General features: G+C 43.5%; 1 long non-coding RNA gene across 1 annotated transcript in view; it reads left to right on the top strand.

The window, feature by feature from the left end:
• LOC130583424 (uncharacterized) overlaps positions 1-6,000 on the top strand; it is a 114,482-nt gene that overhangs the window by 45,606 nt on the left and 62,876 nt on the right. The gene's annotated exons all lie outside the window — the stretch shown is intronic.

Raw genomic sequence — 6,000 nt, 5'->3', positions numbered from 1 at the left:
ATGGTAATGACCACTTTTCTACCTTCCCTTCTGCAAAACCCTGAGGTGGTCCTAAATATCCTGTCCTTCTGGGATCCCTGGGAGTGTTACAGTGGGAGGTTAATAGGGCATGAATTGCCACCTTCGGAGCTCTGTGTGTGTAGTGAGGGTGCTCTTGGAGGTGCAAGACTGAGGGAACCTGGTGTCCTCACAATTGCCCTGGTAGGAGCCCCAAATGCATGGCAATTTCTGTCAGCCCTGCAGGATTGTCTGCAGTGGATTAGCCCAGAACCTATCCTGGGTATCAGAAGAAGGGTATSAGTTTGAAATTCCTTCTGTAAAAAGTCCTTGTGTCAATCAAATGAGATTTTGTGATTATAAAAGCATTTCTGATACTACTGTTCTCTAATTTCCAGGCACCTCAGTTCTCACAGAACAGTCCAGAGTTTAATGGATTGTCCAGAGTCTCACAAGCATGTGGAAGGGAGACAACCCAGACTCAAAGTCCCAGCCCTTGTTTTCAGGATACTCAAACTGCCTTTTTTTCTCGTTCCTTCCTGAGAAACTCCTTGAGTTTGTAAACTGCCTGGTTGGGCACTTTTTCCTTTTTTTTTTTTTTTTTTTTTAAACACAATCACTTGAATTCTTATCATAATTCCTTATCTATGGCAAAGAGCAGTGTAAATACCTCAAGTAAAATCTGGGCTGTGCTGGGAACAGCTAGTCCTTGTTAGCTGATGGTGGTTTATGTTGCAGATAGCAGTTATCTGAGGAGGCTTTGCACAGCRGTGTTAAAGCCATTCCTTTGTCAGCTGAGGTCCATCAAAATCCTGTGGAGGATTTGGCTGCTGGAGCATTCTGGTAGGGCAGTGCTGTGCCATTGCAAGGTGCCTTGGCAGGAAYTGAGGCAGCCATTCCCTTGAAATCTGAGCTCTGTGATGCTGTGAATTAGAGGGGAGTGTTGTCTCCAATGCCAGCTGCCAAGGRATCGTGCTGCCAGCTGACTCCATTCCTCATTTTTATTTCCCAGTGGACTAGCTTCCAGCTGGATCCCAGCCCTTCAGAAAGGGGAGGAGAGTGGAGGCTGTGATTTGCTAGAAATCATTCATATAGGGGAAAATGGGAGTGGGTAAAAAGAGCTGCAAGCGGCTCTTCAAGTAGCATTTAAAGGTATGTTGCTTTAATTTGCTGAGAATCCCATAATGCTTTTCCTCATGCTGTTCCCTCTGGTCCTAGCATTGGTCACTGAAGCTGTGTCAGATAGGTCATTTCACACTGGCCTTTTTTTTTAAAAAAAAAAAAAAATTAAAGCATATAAGGAGTTGCTAAGGTTTAAAATCATGYAGTGAAACTGCAGCTTCCTGGGTTGTCAGGAGCTGTGTGACAAAGGTATCGGTATTCAGGAGGATTCACCAGCAGTGTGTTAATCCCAGAACTCACACCAATCTCTTTGGGTGAGATCTGCTCCCCTTCCAACATGTTCCTTTCAGTTTTCTTTCTAAACCACAATCAAAACTCTCCTGTGTTTTGTTTGAGATTTGAAACAGCCAGTGCTTCATTGATTTCGCATAAAGGCTTCTGTGCAGGGGATTGTGCATTCGTTAAACTACTTAGGGCTGGTCACCCTTCCTCACCCAAAGCCTTGGGATGAGTCAGTGGAGTTTCCACTCCAGCCACTCTTGGAGAGTGGTGCTGGTGCTCCTGACWGTGCTGGGGCTTTGGCATCTCACTGGGGAGCTGGATGAGCTGGGAGAGCCACCCAGGCTGGGGAATAAGTTTTTATCCCTTTAGCTCTGTGATTGGGGCAGGGACCTGGACTCCAGACAGACCTCTATGGAAGTGTTCACCTCCTGCCTGTGGCTCCTCAGGCTGTGACATGTCTGCTGTGTTCTGAGCCTGATATCTGATGCTCAAAGGGAATCTGGGGACTCCAGTCCTGTATTACATCAGTTGTCTTTGTTAAAGTATCTTATATTTTGCAGCCCCCACTTCAAGAGGGGATTAAAACAGTCTAGTACAGCTTGCCTGGAAGCTGTGTCTTTGGTGAGKTCCCTATGCCTTCATCTCTCTGCTCCCTGTCTTGTCTGTCCCAGGACAGCTCAGTTCCCCATTTGGACCACATGGCTTTGAGGTAGCACAACACAGCCTTGCTACGCTGGGGTCAGAAACACCATCCATTCTTTGTCACCTCCAAGGAGCTGCCAGAAACTTGTTTAAGAGCTTGGCAGTGCCTTGGGTATGAAGTCAAGCTCTGTGTCTGAAAAAATCAGTACAGGATCCTGATAAATAGGTCTGTCTGCTTCTATATTTGAGGTTCTGTTCCTTGTGGTTGCACAGAAAGGTTTGAAAAYATGCTCTGAAGAGACCAGCAAAACATAAATCTATCTTATTTCAAATTTGCAGTTGGTAAGGCAGTCTCAACCCTCAGTAGCCAAGCAAGGATTTTTGAATGCATCATTCTGGAAAAAATTAATACCRTATTATAGCTTCAGGGATAAGTTTGCACCAATTTACCCTGAGTGACTGAGTTAACATGCAGATCTGCAAAAAATAGTTGGATTAAAAAAAATTATTAAAACTATTGTGCAAACATCATAGATTATTTAACTGGGGCTGTGTTGCATTACAGGCTTTCAGCCCCAGCCTTTTTTTGTGGTAGCAGTAGGGTGTGTTGCTTTCAGTATGATGTGMAGATATTTTTTTCTTTTTTTRAACTGCATTCATAAACAAGTTTTGTTTATATGGGTGGAAATTATGGATGGAAAACTCTCATGCTAAGCAGTGTTGGAGATGACATACTTGTTAATTTTAAGCTGTATAGGTAGCAGGGATTTAATGGCATTTGTGAAAACCTTTGAGAGATGAAGCCCTAAGTTCTCACTCCACCAAAAGAGTTGAAGACTCAGGCGGGCAGGACCATCCAATAGAGGTAACCAGAGTTAGTCCCAAGTGGGACCTGCTTCATTGTTTCTTCTTCAAGAATCACCAGGTGACTTGTGCTGAGAGTAGTTCCATCCAGTCTGGAGTCTGTTTTWTCCCATTCCCTCGTGGATGTTTTCTCAGCAATATTTAGCTAGGCCCTCATTAGGCCAGAGAATGAAGTTTGGCCTCCCTGGCCTTTGTTCTAGTTCAAGAAGGGACCTCCCATCCACAGATGCCGTTTGACTGTACATGCAGTAAAGTGCTGGAGATTTGCCTCTGGATTTCTGTGCTCACACAGAGCTGGCACTGATGGGGTCTCATGGGAGCAGAGGAAACTGGGTCCTGCCACTACCAGCAGCAATAGTGATAACATGGGAACTGACAAATTACCATTTCCTCTTCTCTTGAATGATTTCCAATTCTTTTGACTAGGAAAAAGTCATTAATGAGTATCTATTCTGTACAGTATTGGATCCATCGCTTCTCTTTGCCTAAATGCACATTTTATTTAAAGCCAAACCCTGGCGTGTTCTTACTAAATGTGCTTAAACATTTCCCCAATATTCTCCAAGGTGCCTGTCTGTAAAGACTTTAGAGCAGGTAAGCTTCTCAGAAAATATTGTAGTCAATGAGTTTTACATCACAGGCTCCCTCTCACACTCTTTTCCTGGTTTTTTTCCCCTTTTGAATGGAAACTGTATTMATTTTCAAAGTAGACATGTGCAGTGCAAGGATGAAAATGAAGGTAACTGTCAAAAATCCTGCCAGAAGGGATTTCTCCACTTTAATTCCTGCTTACATTATTAAGACAAGTAAATTATCTTTTCATGGAATGTTTCCTTTTTTTCTGGAAACACTACTGATAAATGATGTAATATTCAAGCCCTTCTCCACAGCTGTTGGAAGCCCAAAATTTCTGTTCCCTTCACCACAAGAGGTGCTGATGCCAAGTAAAACCTTAACCTGACTTTCATGATGAAATGTGATGGTATCGCAGAGGGAAATGAGGAATCTGCAAATATTATTCTGAAAGTAATGGATTGATTGAGCTCCTGTATTTTTTTTCCTGGGTATTTTTAGGAGCCTGATCTTGTTGCTACAGGGATTAGGAAGAAGCCAAGCAGAGTTCTGAAATGGTAGCTGAGAGGGGCTTTCTCTGCCTGTGACCTGAAATCCTGTTTTAAAACCACCTTGACAGGAACAAGCTAGAGCTGCTGTGTCAAAGCAGAAAGCTGCTATTTTTATCACTGAGTTTTTAACTGTTTCTCGGGAAGGGATTTCTTTCTACACTGCTTTCAGATTRTCATTTTCAAAACCTAGAGGACTTTCGGTATAATTTAGGAAGATGGAGTAGCCAAAGCAGAAAAACCTTATCTACTGACAGGATAGTATAGTGCCTTTTTGTGAAAAGACATCCCTTTTCTTCTGGTTTTTATCCTCCCCTAAGCCGTCCACCAAAACTTGAATAGCAGAGGCCACTTTTGCTCCATATCTAAAATAAATTAGGTCASTTGTTAACATTTTAGCACAAGTAGCTTATCTTAGGGGTAAGAGCTGCTTAACCCATTGCAAGGGGGAATGAATACTTTTCCCCCCACCCCAACATAAACAGTCCCTGGACTTTGCAAACAGTGTTTGGGAAGGTCTCTTGACATCTGACATTGTGCAATTTACTAGTCTTGTCAGGTGAGTAGGTTTGTTTCTGKTGACCAGAAATGCCTTTGCCCAGCACCTACTGCTGCTCCTTTTCTCCCTCTGTGGACAGAAATTCCARCTGCCCAGGAACCATCTTTGACCCTGCTTGGCAGCCTTGTCCTCCTGCTTCAAAGATCAGGACAAAATTTAAACTGTTTAATCATATTGGGGTCCCCTTGTTGGTCTCTTTTGTACCTAAAGAAGCAACGTTTAAGGGGAAGGTTGAGTCATAAACTTGTGGCATTTTGAGCCTAGGAGGTTATGGACACAGAGGAATTGATAGGTATGGGATCACCTAAAAGTTCTCATACTGACATGAGGAGTCAGCCCATTTCTGGCTGTTGTTTTTCATGCTGAAAGGATGCAGCTATGCCAATTTCAGCATCCCAYTGCTATGTATCGTCAAAGGGCATCTGGTGGAGCAGGACATTTTAGACCAGGATTAAATTGCATAAGTAGTGTGAATTTTGCATAAGTACCCAAGTGTCCTTATATACCTGGTATTTGGTTAATTTTTACTGTTGCTGCTCTTTGACTACATTCCCCTGAGCAGTGCTTCTTTTAAATGTGGATGTTAAACTTCAGGGATACACAGAAGGWATACCTGAGTTTTAAGGGTTCAGAGATAGATAAATTTTATCAGTTTAACTAACGAAGTACCCCAAGTAGGAAGAAGTTTATTTTCTTTTCTGGTATATACACAAAAGACCTGCAGGTTCCAGTCCAACTACCCTGGTAAAATGTGTCAATGAGAAAACGTAGTGCAAAAGTGCAAACTCATTTATCTGAGTGCTATTTTTCAATAAGAAAACATCATTTATATGGGTTCAAGGAGGAGGGCACMGGTGGTTATTGTGATGAGCCTCACTGGAAATATCAAAAGCCCACTTGTAGCATATAGTAGCCCACTCAAAAGACTCCTAGTGCTGCCTTAGCTCAAAGGCAAGTACCTTACTTCCCAAGGCACTGGARAACTACCTTCTGACCAGTAATACCCTTGAGCTCCTGTGCCCTGGGAAGCAGTGGCCTCCAAAATGCATGGTCCTGTGTGAGATATACTCAGGAGAAGTTAAATGCTGGGCTCTCCAGAGGCAAAGCAAGAGAAGCTGAACATGAGTGATTCACTACAGTGAGGGAGCCTGACTCTAACTTGGGCTTGGAGGCGGCTGGTGCAGCTTCCTGGTGTAACCTTGCTTCCCAAGAAATCCTTACGCATTCTAGGTGGAGGTGCTGATTGCAGTGCATGAAGTCAAGCCATGGTTAGCAACAGCCTTTGATGAGRGCACCATCCCTTCTGTCGCGTCCCGAAGACATTACCTAACCATCTGCTTTCTGAATTCCTGGGAGCTGCCCAGCTCAAGGCTAATGGAACCGACCAGACACATGCACACACCAAAAAAGAGT

This window comes from Malurus melanocephalus, unplaced genomic scaffold, assembly GCF_030028575.1.
Source record: "Malurus melanocephalus ecotype Western Australia unplaced genomic scaffold, MMel_1.1 scaffold_13, whole genome shotgun sequence".
Classification (NCBI taxonomy): Eukaryota; Metazoa; Chordata; class Aves; order Passeriformes; family Maluridae; genus Malurus; species Malurus melanocephalus.
The sequence above is the reverse complement of the archived record's forward strand: the minus strand, read 5'-3'. Positions and strand labels throughout refer to the sequence as shown.